Here is a 21,692-nt window from a genome sequence, read left to right on the forward strand (position 1 = left end):
ACTAGGCTAAGAAAGCATCACTAATGGAGAGAAGGTTGCTGACTGTAGAGGAACACAGGCCAAGGAAATCTAACTTCAGATCCTTCTGGTACATAAAATGTTAGCGAGGGGTCTGAACAAAAGCCTAGAGGTGAAAACACACATGCACTTTAGGGCTGTTTGAAATCTAGATCCAGCTTCAGATTTTGCTGCTCAAGCCCTTCTCTGTTTTCCAGCCTAGCTGGTTAGCATCCCTATCCACAGCCTCCAGACAGCTGAGCTGGTACAGCTAACATCCTGGTCTGGTAAATGAGCACAAGTACATGAGGAGGCTGGTAAGCACTGTTCTAGTTTACTTATGTATTTAGTATTGATCATACACCTCACAATAGTTGATCAGTGTTCTCAGTTATTTACCAGTATCAGAGAGGAGCCCAGTACTCAGAATTCACACCTGGATTTCAAATGACCTAATGTTTGGAGGGTTTTGGTTGGGCCCATTATACAGATGAGGCTATTTGCAAAATTCAGATCTGGCTCTAGGTTTAGATCACAAATATGCTGACATTCAGGTGTGTCTGGGTTGAGGGAGGGAGTTAATTCAGGCCTATCTACAGTCAGACTAAAGGATGATAGAAAGCGCTCCCCACTACAGGGGAAAAAACCTGATTTCACTAGCAAAACCAGAAAGGCCGACAAAATACAAGGAATAGCCTCCAAAGTAAATGGTGCACACTAGTAGTTCAGATTAGATTCACTGCATATTGTTTACATGTCACAAAATAACAAGGAGACCTGCTAGACTGATCTTGGATCCTCTCCTCCAAGTCTATTTCTGGTGTCCCCAGCCACACGAGAAGGTCTGTCATGTCAGTGCAAAGCCTACTGCCTGCTGAGTACTAGGGGTTTGTAAACAAGCTCCAGACAGTTTGTCGTCAGATAGGAAAAAAGGAGCACCATTAAAATGTCAAGAGAGCATAAGTTGAACTCTGTGTAACACGAATGGATAGAGAACGCAAAAGGGATGCAGGAGAGAGTCTCACTAGAGAGGGGCCTGGGAGGCAAAGTTTGGATCTTGATTCAAAGTTCAGGGGGGTTCAGATCAAGGGCTGGGATTTGAGTCCATCCTGGGCTTTGGGATTTGCAGGGTCCCAACCAAAGAGGCTACAAACATGGGGATGCTACCATAGGCTCCACTGCCTGAGAGAAGTCAGGCTTTGGGTGCTTTCCCCTGGAGTTCTGCTGTCAGATGGACTAAGGCGGAACCAGGGCTGGGAGCTGCTGAGGGTGCTGCATTGCTCCAAGCAGCCACACATCATGCCTGAGTTTAAAGCCAACACTCAGGCTATGGCTACACTAGACAGCTTACAGTGGAGCCGCTGCACTAAGCCCAGGGAGAGAGCTCTCCCACTGACTTAATTAATGCAGCCCCAACGAGCAGTGGGAGAAGCTCTCCTGCGGACCAAATGCTATGCACACCGGCACTTAGCTCGGTATAACTTACGTCACTTGGGGGGTAGCTTATTCACACCACTGAGTGACTTGAGTAATACTGATATAAGTGGTAGTATAGCAATAGCCTGAAGCCTTAGTGGGAGATGAAGTGTCTTAATGGGTTGGGAATGAGCAACAACATTGGCTGACATTTTGCAGCCAAGCTGCAATAATCAAAAACTAACCAACAGCAGTGTCCACTTAACCATCCAGTTAGCTAATGCAAAACTTGTTCTAAGGCACTTAGACAGCTCCATCCCAATAGCACCTCAGCACGTCTCAACCTCTAATGTATTTATCCTCACAACACCCTGCAAGGCGAGGCAGTGCCATTACCCTCATCGGACAGACGGGGAACTCAGTCCCAGACAGGCTGAGGGTGCGTCTACACAGCAAAAAGGGACAATGGTAGCAAGTCTCAGAAGAGCCCAGATTAACTGATGTGGGCGTGTGCTGTGGGGCTAAAACTAGCAGGGTAGCTGTTTGGGCATACACTAAAGTCTGGGTCTGAAACCCAGCAAGGCAAGAGGGTCTCAGAGCTTGGGCTCAAGCCCCAATGCCTATGCAGCTTTTTTAGCCCTGCGAGCCCCAGTCAGTTGACCCAGGCTCTGAGACTTACTGCCACAGGGCTGCGGGTTTTTGGTTTTTTTTGCTGTGCAGACATACCCTCGGTCCTTCAGGGTCTCAGCTCCCCATCTAGTGACTTGTCCAGTGCCACACAAAGTCTGTAGCATGGCAGGGAATTAAACCCAGGTCTCCAAGGCTAGTGTCCTACCCGGTGGACCAACCTTCCTTTCATTATGCCTTGCTTCCAATATGAAAAGCATGTGCAAAACGCACTCTAGATGGCGCAAGATTTTCCAGTTCCAAAACAGATAGGAAAACTTACATGCAGGAGTCACATATTTTTCATACCTTGATCACCTCATACAGCCATTTTCACGTGATAGTCCTCCAATGCATTCCTGCATCTGCTGTGTCTAGTCACTTAGGGCTTCAAAGATGGTGCCAGGTGTTGTGTTATTTCAAAAGAGGTGCCACAGAATGCCATGCAATAGTTCATGGGGGACCTGGGGCTTGTTCCTGGGGAGGAGCTGGTTGCAAGCGATGGAGCAAATTTGCTTCTGCTGAAGGAGGAAGGGGAACTGGCTCATGACACACTCCCACCGCTGTGTGCAACTCCGCAGTTCAAATCCCTCTGAATTTTGGGGGTTTGAACCTCAAAGCAAAACTCAGCCACAACTACTTGGGCTCCACCCAACGCCATAAATCTGCACGGACTCATTCAAATGTCCACAAACCTCACTGAGCCTGGCTTATGTTCCTGCCTTGTTAGGAAACACCCACCTGAGTTTCAGTTGTGAATGTTTCAAAGTTGCAATGAGAAGTGAGCCTAAACCACTCTCACCTACTCCACAACTGCTGGATCTCTAGGACAGCTCAGGTCTGTGTCTGAGCTTTGCCGCTTAGTCCTGCCGGCTGAGAATTGACCGCTGGGGCTATGAACACAAAAGCTAGCATCCTGACATAACTACCAGGCAGCTCATTGTGAAGGTGACACAGCGCAGTCTGCCCCAGGTACAGGCAGCTAGCCTGTCACAGGATGCTAAGCGTTTCAGAACCTGTGAAACAGGCCCAGGGATGGGGCCTAGTCTGAGACAGACCCTCCACCCTACCTGACCCGACCCAACCCATTTCTGGGAAACAAAACCTTCTACCCCTGCATCTACGGCAGATGAGTTTTCTCAGATTTTAAGAAGCTGGCAGGTGGCCCTTGTTACAGCGATCGGCCAATTAACCCAGCAGAAGGTATATAAGCTGCTGACCTTCAGCAAGAAGACGCCTGGGAAGAGAGCTTGTGAGGGTACCTGTGTGGAGAGCAGGAAAGGGAACATTCTCCATGATTTCATTTCCTTCCTGCCATTTGAGGAGTCTGAAAGTGGCACCTACTCTGGGATCCAAGCTAGAGGGAGCATGGGTTCTTTCCTGTTCAAGGACTAAGAAACCCAGTACTGGAGGGAAGGAGGGGGACATAGGGCCCAGCTGTGCCCTCAGTTACATGGGTTTTTGTCCCACTGAAATGAATGGAAGTTACAGCCAGGGAACTGAGGGAACAGGTGGGACCTCCATTGCCCAACACCTTGGGTTATCATTTACTCCTGTGTAGAGTGGGGCTAAGACACAGTCATTTGGATTTGGGGACATTTGACACCCACTTTCCTGAGCTGTAAATGGGGGCACAGGTACAGGGCCATAGAGGATCAGACACTGCATATGTGTGTATCTTGGGTAAGGCAGGGGCACCTGGGCTCTTTGACCCTCCTACTGAACCAGAACTATGGCTAACATTTTAAAAAATCTGATTAGATAAACATGGGCTGGCTGCTGGCACCCTTACTGGCAGGACTAAGCTGTAACACTTTTTGCCGTGAGGAGCCCCACTTATTTCTATGGGGTAGTTACAGAGCATGGTAACATTCAACTTGAGTCGGAGTAGCAGAATATGGCCCTAGATAAATAATAACAGCATCTGCAATTCCACCAGCTACTTTCCAGTCCTCTTAATCTTCATGCTTTAGGGTTTGGGATGATCTTCAGCTGGGGTCAGGGAGAAATTGTCCCCCATGATAGAGTACACATCTCACAATTAAGTGTATTTGGGCAGTACTTGCAATGATCTACATTGTCAGCTCTCTGGGCCAGGGACCGTGTGTCTTTGTTTTGTGTTTGTACAGCACATAGCGCCCTGGGCCACGACTGGGCTGCAAGGTGCTACCGTAATGCAAATAATGAATAATAATAATTTTGTCTTCCTCTGACACAGCTGGTATTGTATTAAAAACACAAAATCCTCGACACTGAGCGCTGAGATCACACACTTGTGCAAACAACAAAATGGAATGCAAAAGACTGTTTTAATGTAACCTTTTTAGATGGTTCTTTTCTTCCCATGGCCTGTCCTGGTTAGCCACTGAAGGGTTGAAATGTTCTTGAAATGTGTTCATCCACCAGGTTTGTTGCATCATTAGTCACAAGTGCCAGCACAATAGACTGATTTACAATCAAGAGCTCGAGCAAGGAGATGGTTCTTACCCAGAACCCTGGAGATCAATATTGTGAGATGGTAACAACCAAGAGAAGGAACAAATTCTGGAGGAGAGAGTCTTCCACCATGAGTACCCTGCCACCAGCCCCCGACCATTCACTTCTAAGGGGCTGAACTGTGAGGCTATTTGAGGAGTATGGTACCACTGCAAGGTGTAAGAAAGGACTCCATCGCCTGGCGCAGAGGCTGTTCTTATGGCATCTCCAGCTTTGACTAAAATTGAAGAATAACAAAACAAATCAACCGCACGGGAACGTTGAGTTCCCTGAGCTTTTCAGCCTCATTTTGCTGACTCGAGAGGTTCAGGGACTTTGGCTCAGCACCTGAACTGGATGCACATTCAAACTAAGATCATTTGAGGGGTTGCTCAAGTCTAGTTCAGTGATTAGGAAGGGAAGCTGGAATTGCAGCAATAAGGGATCCCTAACAAACAAAACCCAGATGGAGACATCTGTCCATTCGCTGATATTTTTTGGTAATAACTATCCCTGTTTGGGCTGCATCCTAATGGCTGATGACTACAGGCTAGAGAACAAAGTAGCCTGTTGCTGATCCCCTGCTACCTAGCCAAAGAGCATGCAGAGCAAGGAGCAATGTGCAATGTGCTTTATTAAAGAAAAGAGTAAGTATTCATGGACACTACGTCCTGGCTGGTCTAACTATTAGACAATTGCACCTACTGTATATGTCATTAACATTGACGGACCTAGCCCAAAACCCCAGGCTGAGTAGATGTTTGGATCTGAATCTGAATCTGACCTTCCCGGATGAAACACTTCAGTGTTTCAATTCATTGCCTTTGGGAGTTAAGAAGAACTTAATTCCACTTCTCTTCAACCCTTACCTCCCCACCAAAACTTGGTAGGCACACTATGGGGGGCTGTAAGACATCAGGCACTGATGAAGTTAAATCAGCATTCAGTAGCTTGGCAGTTTCTAACTGCAGGTGTGCAGAGAAGGAATGTGCTCAATAGGATGCAGACAAAAAAGCCAGGCCAACTTTTCTGCTGCACCCCCACCCCCAACTCAGCAGTCTCTCTCCCTATAGCTGAGAAACAGAGCTTGGATAATTAACTAGAATGATTAGTGTTGTTCTGTGCAGCACAGAAAATACTGGGCCCCAATTCGCTTGTGTTCAAAATACAGCCCACCCAGGGTATATAAAAGCTTGAGTATTTAGAGAGGCAGCAGTGGACTAGTGGAGTGGCACAGAGGTGGGAGACAGGAGTTCCCAGGTTTGCATATCAGTTCCACAGAGGACTAGCCAAGTTCTTTTCTGGCTCTGTCACCAGGATATCTGAGGGCCTCACAAGCATTGGTACATTTACATTTCCAACACCCCAGTCTGGGGGAAGTCTCATCCCTGCTCCATAATCAAGCAGCTGAATCACAGAGAGATTAAGGGTTTGGTTTTTCACACATGTGAACAGCTCCACTTGTACTGGAGAGGAGCTGCCAGTGTCCTGCCCAAGGTGGCTCAGACTGGGGCCCAAATATTGAAAGTCCCAAAACTCAGAGGTTGCTTTTGAAGAGGCTGGACTAAGTGGCTTGCCCATGGACACACAAGAAGTCACTGGCACAGCTGGGAACAGAACGCATGAGTGTCCAAATCCCCTGCATGACTTTACAAATCCCACCCCAGTTCTCCTCCAGTAACTGAAGACTTGGCCTAGATTAAAGCAAACAGGAATTTTCCCATCAAGCCATGAGTTGCACCCATGACACTTGGTCACTGGCCATATGACCCACTCAACATAGCTCAGCAGGGCTCAGCAAACATTTCCCTCCAGATAACTGTAGACATTTCAGTTTTGGGTTCTTGCTGTCTGCCATGTGGAATCAGTAGGAGCTGTGAATCTAAGAATAGATTGGGAAGACACTAAGGAAAACATTTGAAACATACCATCCCTCCTAGCATCTCTGCCTCATAGGTTCTCCATCTGTTCCCAAACCTCAGCTGATAAAGGTCTTATTTCTGCACCACTCTGTATTATTTAGCTCTGTCTGGCATTCTGAGATGGGCAGAGTGGGCGTGAAAGATGTGTGACACTGGGTTCAGATACCAGTTGCTGCTCCCTCTGGAGGAAACCTTTGCCTGGGCTACAATGGGGGTATAGTGAGAGAGCAGATCATGCCTCCTCCCTTCCTGCAGCTTTCTAGCACTCACTGAAAGCCCAAGGCTGGGACACCTAATAAGGTGGCTGCTGCTCCATTGGCCCAATGGGATGTGGTCCATCAGTTGGGAGGGGCAATCAGGCCCCTTGCCCTTCAGAAATTATGCAACAGCCTCCCGCATGCAAAGGATGGGTAGAGAAGCAGGAGGGGAACGATGGTACGAGCCATAGGCGCTGACTCCGGGGGTGCTCTGGGGCTGGAGCACCCAAGGGGCAATTATTGGGTGCTCTGCACCCACCGGCAGCCAAGCTCCCCACTGCCGTGCCCCACCTCCTCCTCTGCCTCCTCCCCGGAGCATGCCGCATCCCCGTTCTCTGCCTACCTCCCAGTGCTTCCCGCCTTGCCGCCGCCAAATAGCTGTTTGGCAGCATGCTTGGAGGGATGGGGAGGAGCGGGAATGTGGCACGTTCAGGGGAGGAGGCGGGGAAGAGGTGTGGCCAGGAAGGAGTCAGAATAGGGGCAGGGAGGGGGCGGAGTTGGGGCAGGGACTTTGCAGAAGGGGTTGGAATGGGAGTGGGGTACGGGTGGGAGGGGGTGGGGCAGGGGTGGAGTCGGGGCAGAGCTGGGGGTGGAGGGGGGGTCGAGCACCCACTAGCAGGAGCAGAAGTTGGTGCCTATGGTACGAGCCCCCAGCTTGATAGCTCTGAGATCCACCAAGCTCTAAGCACATTCCATTTCCTGTCCAGTATAGGGACTATGCGTATGCGTAAGGGATGGATTTCACCGTCTACGTTCTGATGAGCTCACCTTTGTTACCTGTCCCCCCATCTATAGCAATAACCTTCACATGACTCCTTTAGTGATCAGAGTTCTCCATCCCCTCTGCCCCACAGACGACAGCCCAATCGTATTAATCTCCCATGCAAGCCATATGCAGCATTTAGATTATTTCTTCCCTGCCTTTGCTCCAGATTGCCAGACCTGGAGCTCTTTAATCTCATCTGACTGCCGGATGCTGGGGCTCCAGGCTGAAGTGAATATTTGATCTGTGGATGCGGTTGCAGGTTGTACATAAAAACGAATTAGATATTAAATGAAAGAAAGGAGAAATAGCACTGTCTGAGAGTTCTCCCCAGTGTCCTATGTGCCTTTGGCAAAAAATTCATACTAGACCAAAATATGTCGCAGTCCCTAAGATTGTTTAGTCACACAGAAAGAATAATACCAGATTAGTTAGAGCTAGCCAGGGTCTGGGCCTGGGGGCCTGTGCAGGACACCTACCCAGACACTGAGAGCTGTGTGCCCACTCCCTCCCTCCTCAGAGCAGGGCAGGACAGAACGTAGGTGACCAACACAGCTGAGCTGGCATAGGAAGCGTCATCGATTGTTCCTGGGGTAGGCCAGCGGCAAATTATTACCAATTCTCCCCCTGTCCCCAACCAAGGAAGAAGTGGGGAGGAATTGTGACTCTGAGGTGTCTCTTGGAGCTCCTTCTTGACTCTGCAGCTGTCCCCTTGCTCAAGGCAATGCCTGACAATACAGCCTGTCCCTGGAATAACATTCATTAATGGTTCCCAAGTTCTGATTAGAAAAATATATTGCAGTGAGAACACAGGGGTCAGATTCAGGCCTAGTGTAAAATGGTGCCACTCCATCAATGTTAATGGAGTCATCCCTGGCTGACAGTGGGGCAGAATGCAGCTGCTTTGGGAGGCAGCAGGATTAGCAGGGCATAAAAAATGGCCCGATTTGTCCCATAAGCTTCTCCAGCATCCTCTTTCATGACCTGGATAAAGCACTTTCCCTTTGCGGAGGAGCGGAGTGCAGAAAAGGCACAGCACTCTCATGCTGTGAGCAGTCTCTATGTGCTTAGGGTGATGGAAACCTAGAAGCTGCTGCCTCGTTTTCGTTGTACTGGAGGGGGTTTGTGTTACTGCAGCGGGATATATGCAACCCTTGAATCCCAGCTGCCGTATGTGCGTGCCTCAGACAACAGGGGGGTGTCAGTTTGAGGCAGCAGAATTATGTAAGAGAGGAGTCAATCAGACTCTGGAGCACTGAAATCTGGACTTGATGGTGCATATGCATGTGGGGAGGAAGGGGAACAAGAGACTGGAGAGGCTGTTCTCCTGGTGCCTACAGGAGATCAAGGAAGGCAGGAAGCTGCCCCTCCCATTTGTCTCATTTGTAAAGCTCTAGCATCTCTGAGAAGCAAGTCTCCCCCTCTGGGGGCTCTGACCCTTGTCTTCCTAACTACCCCATCCCTCAGTGGGCTGCCATGGGGATCACACTACAGGGAGAAGGGTTTTACAGCTAAGCCTCATCCATGACAGTGTCTCTAAAGCTTTGTGCTTCAGTACAAAGCTTTTAAAGCCTGAGGCACTTGTGCCTCATGGGGGTAAAAATATCAAGCCTGATCTCAGAGCTGCCAGTTCTCTTTCAACCTAGAACTTAATCGAACAAGTCAATTAGGCCTGGATGGGATTCTGAATTCCTGACATCATATCCTCCTAAGAATACAAATCTGTTTTACCAGTGCTGCATCTCTATTGTCAAGGAACAATCAACCCCTTGACTTCCTCTCTGTGGTGTATGGAAAACGATATCAAATTGTGTAGTTATCACTTTAAATCCTCACGGGTTTCCTGATCCTGCTTGCTGGCTAGGGCACTGTGTAGGGAAGGGTGAGATCAGAGTCAGTCTGCAGCCAGGTAGCCCATGGTAAGGTGGGGTGCCTCTGTTTTATGGAGCAGCCTGCTTTGTCTTTCTCTGGTTTTGCCTAGAGTGGGTTATCATTCTGGATAAAGAATAAAAGTCGTATTACGTTGCAACCTTCCAGCAAGAATATTTATGTTTTTAACTCACTTCTTTGTGTGTGCCATGTTGTAAACATAACACTCCTAACTAAAAACATGGCAGAGATCCAGACCCAATTTCTGGTCTTTCAACACAAATCTGATCCCTTCCCTCCTCCCCAAAACTTTTCACACTAGCTTTGTTACAATGGAGACTGTGTGGAGTTCACATTATAAATCCTGCATCAGCATGACCGAGAAAGAGAAAAACAGTAGCGACACAACCAGTCAGCATTGCCAGCCCCAAGTCTTTAAAAATAAGGAAATTGGCTGAAAATTCATGAGATTTTTAAACAAGTAATACACTGGGGGGCTGGGGTTGGGTTTTTTTGTCTTTTGCTTTCTGAGCCTTTGCGATTCACTCCGGTCACATTTTGAAGCTTTTCTCTGCAACCATGAGTGCTAAAAACACACTGCTTGTTTTCAATCCAAGCTGAGGTTCTGACCTAATCCCATGCCTCCTGCAGCTGGGACCTTCAGAAACACACCACACATCACAGGGGTTCTCAAACTTGGGTCGTGACCTGTCAGGGGGTCGCAAAGTTATTACATGGGGTGGGGGGCATGAGCTGTCAGCCTCTTCTAGAAACACCGCTTCACCTCCAAGATTTATAATAGTGTTAAATGTTAAAAAAGTGTTTTTAATTTATAAGGGGGGGGGGTCGCACTCACAGGCTTGCTGCGTGAAAGGGGTCACCAATACAAAAGTTTGAGAACAACTGAGTTATATCATGAGATTCATGACAAAATCTGTGGCCAGATACAGAAAGACAGCATGGCGGTGAGCAGATGTCTGGCATGCGTTTAGCTCAGAGGGCAGGGATAAACTTCTCCAGGCAGGGCTTGTGCCTTTCCATGTGTGGGCAGCACCTTGCACATGTGCTGCTCTCAAAATACATATAATAAATAAATACATTTTTGAGCTTTTGGTGGTGAAGCTACTGAGTTCGATCCTTGTTGAGGACTGTGGTGTCTGTACAGCCCTGGGTCATTACAAAATGGCACTCAGATATGGGGCTTGAATTCCTTTGGGTCACACATTTTTGGCTAGAGCAGGTCAGAAAAATCTGGACAAAACTATATTCCATTAGCAAATGCAGTTCCATTAAAATTGAAATACTTCACAAAATCAGGTCAATTTCACTGGAATTCATTTCAGAAGAAAACCAGGAAAAAAAGTTCCAACAATGTTGAAATGGAACTAAACATTCCACTTTTTTATTCTGAAACAACTTTTTGGTTTGCCCTTTTGAAATTTCATATTATATTATATCATAAGGTAACACTTTAAAAAATGTCAAAATCAAAAGAAAACATCAATCACCTCAATCAGTTTTTCCCAGAATTTTTCTTTGTGGAAAATTTCAAAATTTTCATGTTTTGTTCTGATTCAGAATGAAGCCAACTTTCAAAATCCTTCAACCCCCCTCTTCCCCCCACAGGGTGCCACCTATCCAAGTTTTCCTACCCCAGGCCCCTTTTTTGAGGTAGCTGTCCCAGATGAAATGGGTCAGATGTCCCATTTTTTTGTATCTCAGAAATGGCAACCCTATCCCCCATTAATCCCCCCACCCCTTGCAGTGTACTCACTTTAATCAACTGGCTGAACTATTCAGGCCCAATGGAAACAGTCAGTATTCTCTGCCAGCGATTCCGGTTTCTTTTCACATGTAACTATTACATAATAATGCATACCTATGAGAGAGAGACAGGGAGGGAAACGTGTTATATTAATGTCATTTCCCCTGGCATTCATTGCACTTACAGAGGGGTCTGGGATAGAGAAATCATCCCAAAGCAGAAATGCAGATATTTATAACATACTCATTCCGCTGGCTTACCAGGTGAGAGGTACTGTTAATACAGAGAGTGGACTGAACAGGGCTGCAGACCTCCAGGAATGGAACTATCTGACAGAAGGGAAATATCTTTGCATGTTATGTTTTTTTATAAAAGTTAATAGGCTGGAACATTTGCTGCTTAGATACCTGGGGACTGATCCTGACTTCCTCACCCATTCACAACTCCCACTGGCTTCCCTGGGGAGGGGGGGGGGGGCGAGGAAAGAAGGAATGGCTCCCTGCTGCCATCTCTGACTTACTGAACTCAGCAGTGGGTCGAAGAGATGGTGTTTGGATCCATATTCAGGTTAGCTTTAGACTGGCAGTTTGGTGCAATGCCAATTCAGCACTGGGGGGTGGGTGAGACAAAGAAGAGGGTCACAGCTGAGGCTTTAAAAGGGGTTCAAGTCCCAACTCTGACATGTCCTGCCCCCAATCAAAGGAATTCTGGAATTTGTAGGGCAGGCATCATTAGAAATATAGGCTGGGAGCAAAGTCACAGATTCTGTGACTTCCGTGACCTCTGTGACAAAATCGTAACCCTAATCATGATCTCTATTTGCATGAGGCATTGCTGTGGATTGAACACGCACCCTTTAGAGGGAAAAGGCAGCACTACTGAATTTTGTTCAGTAAGCAAAAGCCAAAACCACGAGACCAGTGATACCATTCAACCGCTTGGTATTGAAAGAGGAATAGCTTGTACTGGAATATAGACCCTATCTAAAATGTCATGTTTCAAGTGGGTTTCATTGATGGGCTTTAAAGTAAATTTCCTCTGTCAAGATGAAGATTCCAGAACATAAGATATTTTGCTTATAGCCCAGTTCTAAAATAGAAAAAGTATTGCAAATGCCCCAGAAGGTACTGGAGGTGATGAAATGGAATATGTTTTATTTTTAATATTGCTGATGAATGAATGTTGAGTGACTGGACTTTTTGCTAGGTTTTCCCTCCTCCCAATTAGCTATTTTTATAGGATATTTATATTGAATTTTACATAAACTAGTGATGCAATATAATCTCAAAATTTTTTCACCCAGATAAGACCATGTTATCTTCCTCAGACATGGTCTTTTTTCTTTTCTTTCTTTCTTTAAGCTGGGAGACATCTCAGGCCTTTTTATTCTTTTTCATGTAGGATGTGAAAGTGAAAGTGTGGCTGCGAGCATGCATGTGTGTATGAGCTCCCATACAACCCACATGGGCAAGGTGCCTGAAAGAAATGTTCTCCAGGTTTAAACAGCCCTAAATGATGTCTTGTAAAATTACTCTCTAAAGTGTGTTCTGTGTTTTATGTTTAAAAATCCTGAGAGACTTCAGGTTGTCCTCTGCAATTTCTGGTAAATTTCTAGTTATCAAAAGTATTCCATTCAAGTCTGTGTTATAATTACGGCTACGATTTTGTCATGGAGGTCACGGAAATCACAGAATCCGTGACTTCCAGAGATCTCCGTGACTTGAGCCCCCAGCGCCTGAGAGTTTCGGGTCCCCCACCACCCTGGCAGCAGGGAACTGTGGGGGCCAAGCTCCCAGCCGCAGAAGGCAGCAGGGGTGCACTGCAGCTCCCAACTGGGACAGGCGTGCCCCAGAGCTCCCAGGCAGCGGCGGACAGGAGTGCCCCGGTGCTCCCAGACAGTGAGGAAACCCTGAGCTCCTGGCCCACCGTAGGCGGTGGGGAGATCCTGAGCTCCTGGCCACTGCAGGCGGCCGGGGAGCCCCAGAGCACAGAGCCGCCGCCGGCAGCCAGGGTGTCCCGGAGCTCCGAGCTGCTGCGGGCAGTGGAGGGACACTGCAGCTCGGAGCCAGGCCACCCTGGGTGATGTGGGGAGCCTGCAGCTCCCCATTCTGTCATGCACATTTTAATAAAAGTCACAGACAGGTCACAGACTTCCATTAATTTTTCTTTATTGCCTGTGACCTGTCCGTGACTTTTACTAAAAATATATGTGACAAAATCTTAGCCTTAGTTATAATCCCTCTCTGGTGGGGGAAGGAAAGGGTTAAGCCACCACATAGCAATTCATTCCCAAGGTTGTGGTCCAGACATTAGATAATAATTTGGTTTCATATTAAGCTACTTAACCATTCAAATGATAGACCTGATTGACTTTGGTCACATTCTTTAGTTGGATTTATAAGCAAACAGCTACCTTTTTAGAATTTGTATAAGGACTGATTATTGTTGGCATTATTAAGTCTAACTTGTTTGGTTTGTTGATTTCACCTTGACTGGACAGTTGTTTTGCTTTATTCTTAGTTTAGTTTAATATTATTAACAGTAACTTAGCTTTGGTGATAAAGTTTCCTTGCTTTTATCTTTAAGAGTTCTAATAAAAATGATAAAAAGTCATATTTCTTTTAACAAGCAATCTGGGTCCAGAACCCTTTGAGACCTGGGATAGATACCAGCCAGTCAACCTAAAATCTTGTCCTGCTCCCCTAATTAGCCTATGGTTCTCATAGGATATACCCTGGACACACATGATGGGGAGGAGAAGGGAGGTGGGGGCCACAGATGAAAAAAAAATCAGAGGACAGAGAGGAAGCAAAGAAGCAGCAGGAAGCTTCTCAGAGGGATGTCAGAGAGTTTGTCTGACTGGAGACATGATGTTTTACAGGCCGCAAGAGTTATTTCAGGACCTGCTGGCATCCTGAAAGATAATCCTGGAAGAACCATGACTGCTGCCCAACAAAATTAGAGCAGTTCCAGAAAAAGAGAGAGATGGAACCTGCAGCATGAGGTCTGCTGGATAGGTTTCTGCTCTACACTGGGGTAAGTTTTAATCTGGGCTGTGCCCCTTTACAGGCAGCCTCCCACTATATATAACATCATTTAAAATGTTTGTTTCCAGATACTGGGGAAAAATCCTACCAACTGCTCCCGATACGCACTGAGAAAATGTTCTTTGGTCAAGTGATCAAGCACTGGGTTTGTTGTGATCTGAGCAGCTGGCAGGCTGTCATTGGCACTGTCCCTTTGCTCTTCCAACCCGCTCTGTCCCGGTGGTTGGCAAGGCATTAAACCTGGTGCAATTCCCAACTGCCAAATGCTGCTCAAAGCAGAGAGCTCGATACTGACCACACGGGAGAAGATGTGGGTTTGGGTGTGGAGAGAGAAACTGGAACCTGGAAACAGCATACAGAAACCCTCTCCCATGCTGATGGTTCTTACAACAAAGCTTGAACCTCAATATACAGCATGGTGTGCGCCAGAGAGGACACGGGGAGCACAGGAAGCCACTCATGGGCCTTTGGAAGAGGTAAAAAGAGCAATGAGTAGTAGCAGTTATTGGGTGGTTCTTCTTTCCCATTCTAAAGAGGTTCAGCTAAGCTTCCAAATGTTCGCACATTTGGAGGTCTTCCCACCACTGGCTGCTGGCAGATTCTAAAGTATTGGGATGTGGATGGAGTTTCAGGGTGGATTTGCATAAGCACTCACCCTTGGTCTAACTCTGCTCCCATCCATGTAGTAGAAAAACTCCCATTAGCATCAATGGCAGCAGCATTAGGCCAACTGTGATACAGAGCCCCACTGATGGTTCACTGTTCTGGGTCAGCAGCTTATCGAGAACGACATATTCAGTGTGCCCCAACTCACCGCTGTCATAATCTGTATCTAAAAGGGGTCATGTCATAGGTCATTGGAAAGCCAGTAACCCACGAATTGTTAATATTCTAGTGTGATGTATGTACGGTACACCCACAAAGGACTTTGTAGATATGTGCTGCAATATGTTCTTAACATGTATTTGGCAAACAGTGCCTAAGCCACGCCTCTTCCAGACACAGGAATGCGGTTCCGCCTGCTGGAATGGGTCTCCCATGGAGCAAGGTGTGACCAAAGACAATGAAAAGCACATTCACATGCCAGGCAAGCAAAGCTAGCGAGAGAGCTGGGAGGGAACAAACAACCATTTAACAATCTCAAGAGGGGATGGACAGAGGTGGATTACAGTTTTATGGGGCCCTGGGACAAAGCAAGTGGGGGCCCTTCCCTAACCCTTCGACCTGAAACACCCCCCAACCCCCGACCCCCTGCGCTCCTGCCGAGGAGCTGGGTTGGGGCAAGGGGGCTTCCCCCACTCCTGATAAGAGCACTGGGTGGGCAGGGAAAGCCCCCACACCTTAACCCCCCTCCCCAGCAGCCGTGCTGGGTGGGCGGGCAGAGCAGGGCAAGCCCCCACGTTCTGACCCTGCTCCCTGGCAGAAGCGCCAGGCAGGTGGAGCAGGTTGGGGCACAGGAGTGCCCATTTTTCCTGGGCCCCCAATTGGCTGGGGCCCCTGGGCATGGGTCCTGTTGGCCCAGTGGCTAATCTGCCACTGGGGATGGAGCCTGCACCCCCAGGAAGCCTTCCTGCCTCTTGAAGCAGGGTCAATGACTTTTGGGAAGATACAAGGAGAGAGAAAAAGCCGTTTTGGCACCCTTCAGCTAAAGAGACAAAGGAACTGAGCACTTTGAGCTTTGCGAAGGGTCCTGGCCAGGGAGTCAGGTTAGCCATGCTGTAAAAAAGACTTGGTGAGAAACACTTCTTTGAACAAGAGACTCTAGTTTGTTAAATCAGGTTTTAGTCTTAGAAGCATATTTTTACTTTTGTTTGCTTGTCACCCTTTCTACCTGTATCCCTTATACTTGGTGTCACCTAAACCTACAATTTGTTGTTTAATAAACTTGTTCTACATTTACTATAAACCAACTGAGTGCTTTGATTAAAACAGTGTTTGTTAACCCCAATTATAGTACTGTCTCTTTAAGGGAGCAGTGAACTTAACTTCTGTAAATGTTCACCGAGAGGGTGGGACACCACAGGGCAGACAGTTTGGGAGAAATTCAGGACTGATTACCTACAAAAGGTAACTGGGCGGTGGAAGCCAGGGTATGACCTGCATGCTTGTCTGCTGGCTGTTGGGGTCCAGGCTGTGAGCCATAGAAGCACAGCATTCTAGGCACCCAAAGTTGCAGGGCAGGCGGTGACACAACCACTAGTCTGGGTTGAACCCCAAAGTGTCACACCAATCCTGTGCACTTGCGAACCTTTCCTCCCCCCATCCTCCTGGAATGGTAGATGTAATTAGAGATGGGTGAATGCTGAAGAAAAAAAGTTTCCACAAATATTCTTTTTAATTTTTACAGTAATTTGTTTCGACTGTGATCACATACCACCAGAAAGCTGACTGCAAGAGCAATGCTCAGTCAGGGAAGAGAAACATACCGTGAGTAGACCTCTGTCTCCAATCAAAACACCAACTCTCCACAATACACAGATAAAAAAGAGCTCCAAGAAAAGATTTGAACAAGCTGAGAAAATCCAAATCTGTTTGCAAACAATTCAAACAGGGAGAGTAAACATTTTAAATATGCTTCTAGCATGCTCACTTTTGAGCAAGGATTTCCCCCTATTTAAATACATCTAGGGCCAGATGCTCAGCCCTTCAAGTCCACTCGAGCACAGAGGAGACCAGAGCTTGCACAGATCTGATATAGCCAGCTATTCATCAGCCCCGTCTGCTTCCCCACCCCCAAAATAGAGGGCATTCCAGAGTAGGGAGGTGGCATGGCAGGAACAAGAGGGGCTGAGCCAAAGCACAAAGTGTTCCAGTGTTTCTATTATCCACTGGTGCTCCCTGAGGCTGCTCTAACTTGTGGTAAGGGATAGTTGAACCCCTGGCAGTCCCCAGGATGTGGAGAATTGGAGAATTGAGCCATTTATGCCCCTTCCCCAGATGTGCCAATCACCACTTTGAGGTGCCAGATAAAGTTAAAATATCATTTAAAAAACTCTTCACTGGGCAGACACTCAGAACATCTGAAGAGAATGAAAGGAGAGAGTGAAGGGAGGAAATTCCTTATTATACAGGGTCATCCTGTTTTAATCAATGGCCTAATACAGTGGGGGTTTTCAACCTTTTTTAACTTGCGGCCCACCAAAACATTTCAAACGGAGGTGCAGACACCTTCGGAAATCTTAGACAGAGTTTGTGGACCTGCAAGGGTCCGCGGACCACAGGTTGAAAACCACTGGCCTAATGTGATCCAGTGAGTCCACCTGAAGGTCTACATCCTCTAACCTAGGTAGATTCAACCAGGCACAGCTGATCAACTGGGTATGCATTTGTCAGTTCAACACTTCTTTATTCTCACATTAATTTTCGTCACTCCACAGTTTGATCTCCTAGAGCAGCCATCAAACAGGCAGTACAGCTTCCAATACCATTACCGGCAGCAGTGACAAACACCATGAGTGAGCTCAGACCTGGAGCCTGCAGGGGGACGCAAAGGTCTACACACAGCCTCCAGCACCAGAACCAGAGCACCACGTTAAAGAAATGTAAGAGTTTTGCATTGTTTCCAAGGTAAAGCATGCGAGAGGCTGATCCTGGCTGATAATACTGTTATTTGTACAGCGCCTGCCTGCCAAAGTGCTTGGGACACTGTGCTGCAAAAATCAAAGCAAATGCAATGCAATGAAAACATAATCAAATACGAACACACCGCAAATGAGGAGGCCAGTTTTAGAATAGGAGAGAAAGGAATCCGAAGGGACTAAGAATAGGGCCAGAGGCCATTCAACAAGCTTTTAAAGACAGAAAACGTTAAGGAGCTCTTTAAAACCAGAGAGACAGTTATTGCTATTTATATGTTGTACACACAGCAACAGACAGGCCCTGCCATGAAGGGCCTACATTGTAATTGGACAACACCAACAAAAGGTGGCGGGGGAAACAGACACAAAGGGGATAAATGATTTCCCAGGGTCCCCCAGCAGGATAATGGCAGAGTCGAATGGAGCTGACTGTGGAGATATCTGAGCCATTAGCGATTATCTTTGAAAAGTCATTGAAGACGGGAGAGATTCCAGACAACTGGAAAAGGGCAAATATAGTGCCAATCTATAAAAAGGGAAATAAGGACAACCTGGGGAATTACAGACCAGCCAGCTTAACTTCTGTACCCGGAAAGATAACAGAGCAAATAATTTAGCAATCAATTTACAAACACCTAGAAGATAATAAGGTGATAAGTAACAGTCAGCATGGATTTGTCAAGAACAAATCGTGTCAAACCAACCTGATAGCTTTCTTTGACAGGGTAACAAGCCTTGTGGATAGGGAGGAAGTGATAGACATGGTACATCTTGACTTTAGTAAAGCTTTTGATACGGTCTCGCATGACCTTCTCATAAACAAACTAGGAAAATACAACCTAGATGGTGCTACTATAACGTGGATGCATAACTGGTTGGATAACTGTTCCCAGAGAGTAGTTATCAGTGGTTCGCAGCAACGCTGGAAGGGCATGACAAGCGGGGTGCCGCAGGAATCAGTTCTGGGTCCGGTTCTGTTCTATATCTTCATCAGTGATTTAGATAATGGCATAGAGAGTAAACTTATAAAGTTTGCAGATGATACCAAGCTGGGAGGGATTGCAAATGCTTTGGAGGATAGGATTAAAATTAAAAATGATCTGGACAAACGGAGAAATGATCTGAAGTAAATAGAATGAATTTCAATAAGGACAAATGCAAAGTACTCCACTTAGGAAGGAACAATCAGTTGCACATATACAAAATGGGAAATGACTGCCTAGGAAGGAGTACTACGGAAAGGGATCTGGGGGTCATAGTGGACCATAAGCTTAATATGAGTCAACAGTGTAACACTGTTGCAAAAAAAGCGAACATCATGCTGGGATGTATTAGCAGGAGCGTTGTAAGCTAGATGCAAAAAGTAATTCTTCTGCTCTACTCCGCACTGATTAGGCCTCAGCTGGAGTATTGTGTCCAGTTCTGGGTGCCACATTTCAGGAAAGATGAGGACAAATTGGAGAAAGTCCAGAGAAGAGCAACAAAAATTATTAAAGGTCTAGAAAACATGACCTATGAGGGAAGATTGAAAATATTGGGCTTGTTTAGTCTGGAAAAGAGAAGACTGAGAGGGGACATGATAACAGTTTTCAAGTACATAAAAGGTTGTTACAAGGAGGAGGGAGAAAAATTGTTCTTCTTAACCTCTGAGGATAGGACAAGAAGCAATGGGCTTAAATTGCAGCAAGTGCGGGTTAGGTTGGACATTAGGAAAAACTTCCTAGCTGTCAGAGTGGTTAAGCACCGGAACAAATTTCCCCCAGGGAGGTGTGGAATTGCCATCATTGGTAGGGTGACCATATTTCCCAAAGAGAAAACAGGACACCCCCAGCCACTCGCCAGAGGCCCCCCGCCCTGATGCTGTTGACGATTATTGGAACCCTGCAGGGCCCCCCCATGCTGTTGCTGGAACACTGCTTCCCCCCCGACCCCAGCCGTGCATCTCCATTTGCCCGCTCCGCACTGCACCCCACTTTTTTGACAAAAGTGGGCATTTGTCCTGTTTGTCTTGCCAACTGATCAAGTCAGCAAGAGCAAACAGGACAAATGCCTTCTTTTGGGAAAAAAAGACAGGACGGCCGGGACGGGGCTTAAAAAAGGGAACATCCCAGCCAAAACGGGACGTATGGTCACCCTAATCACTGGGGACTTTTAAGAGCAGGTTAGACAAACATCTGTCAGGAGGGTCTAGATAATATTTAGTCCTGCCATGAGTGCACAGGATTGGACTAATGACCTCTCGAAGTCCCTTCCAGTGTGCCCTTGTTGCCAAGAAGGCCAATGGCATTTTGGGATGTATAAGTAGGGGCACTGCCAGCAGATCGAGGGACGTGATCGTTCCCCTCTATTCGACATTGGTGAGGCCTCATCTGGAGTACTGTGTCCAGTTTTGGGCCCCACACTACAAGAAGGATGTGGAAAAATTGGAAAGAGTCCAGCGGAGGGCAACAAAAATGATTAGGGGACTGGAACACATGACTTATGAGGAGAGGCTGAGGGAACTAGGATTGTTTAGTCTGCAGAAGAGAAGAATGAGGGGGGATTTGATAGCTGCTTTCAACTACCTGAAAGGGGGTTCTAAAGAGGATGGATCTAGACTGTTCTCAGTGGTAGCAGATGAGAAAACAAGGAGTAATGGTCTCAAGTTGCTGTGGGGGAGATTTAGGTTGGATATTAGGAAAACCTTTTTCACTAGGAGGGTGGTGAAACACTGGAATGCGTTACCTAGGGAGGTGGTGGAATCTCCTTCCTTAGAAGTTTTTAAGGTCAGGCTTGAGAAAGCCCTGGCTGGGATGATTTAATTGGGGATCGGTCCTGCTTTGAGCAGGGGGTTGGACTAGATGACCTCCTGAGATCCCTTCCAACCCTAACATTCTGTGATTCTATGATTCTACGACTCTGTGATTCTAGATCTCCTCATTCCCAGTCCAGAGCCCTCTACACTAGACAAATGTTGCCTGTCAAATGTGGCTGTATAAATAAGAGGAGCTCTGCATTTGAGCTCTGCAAGTGTTTCAGTCACAAGGTGGAGTGGCTGTGGCTCAAATGAGACAAGGTGTTAGTGGATCTTTTACATTTCCTCATCTATCTTGTGACTGCCAGTTTAATAGGTATCACAAATAGCAGCAAATATGCTATCTCCAGCTGGCATGGCAAGGATGAGATTCTGCTATCACTGCTGCCAATTAAAAAAAAATATTGAGGATGACTGTGTTAGTAGCAGGCCATCACTAATGTTTATGAATTTCTGCTTTTTATATATAGTTTAATGCAGAGGCAGATTACAGTTTTATGGGGCTCTGGGACAAGGCAAATGGAGACCCCTCCACACCCCTTCCGCCTGCAGTCCCCCCCCCAGCTCCCGCCCGGTGCTCCTGCCCAGAAGCAGGGCATGGGGGCTTCCCCCACTCTGCCTGCCCGGTGCTCCCGCTGACGAGTGGGGTCAGGAGTGCCGGGCAGGCAGGGGAGGCCCCTGACCCCGCTCCCTGACAGAAGCATTGGGCAGGTGGACGGAGCAGGACAAGTCCCCGCACCCTGAGCCTGCTCCCCAGCAGGAGTGTCAGGTGGGCGGAGCAGGGCGAGGCCATTTTTCAAGGGCCCCCCCAGTTGGCCGGGACCCCTGGGCATGGGCCCCATTGGCCCAGTGGCTAATCTGCCACTGGTTTAATGGGATCATGAATTTACCAACAGCAAACTGTTCTATAACATTATTGTGAAGCATCCAGTGAAGTGCAGCCAATTGACCTGGTCATTCTGTGTCACTTAACTGGAATGTCCCACAGATCACTGAATTGTCTCTGGGGCGATAAGGAGGGGAAGTATGATAAAATTAATAATAATTAGCATATTTGATCAAATCCTGGTCTCCAACTGGCACATGGCTTGCCAGTCAAGTCAATGGGGGGGTGCACAAGCACATTCTGAGCACTCTCACCTC

General features: G+C 47.2%; 1 protein-coding gene across 2 annotated transcripts in view; it reads right to left on the bottom strand.

The window, feature by feature from the left end:
- The window catches only part of SORBS1 (sorbin and SH3 domain containing 1), a 262,831-nt gene that overhangs the window by 116,591 nt on the left and 124,548 nt on the right, over nt 1-21,692 (bottom strand). The window contains exon 3 of one of the 2 annotated variants that reach the window (XM_074958401.1): nt 11,140-11,244. The exons of the other annotated variant lie outside the window; for it this stretch is intronic. The gene's annotated coding sequence lies outside the window, so the exon portion shown is untranslated. The remainder of the gene's footprint in view (nt 1-11,139; nt 11,245-21,692) is intronic. 2 annotated transcript variants of the gene reach the window in all.

Source organism: Natator depressus, chromosome 7, assembly GCF_965152275.1.
Source record: "Natator depressus isolate rNatDep1 chromosome 7, rNatDep2.hap1, whole genome shotgun sequence".
Lineage (NCBI taxonomy): Eukaryota > Metazoa > Chordata > Testudines > Cheloniidae > Natator > Natator depressus.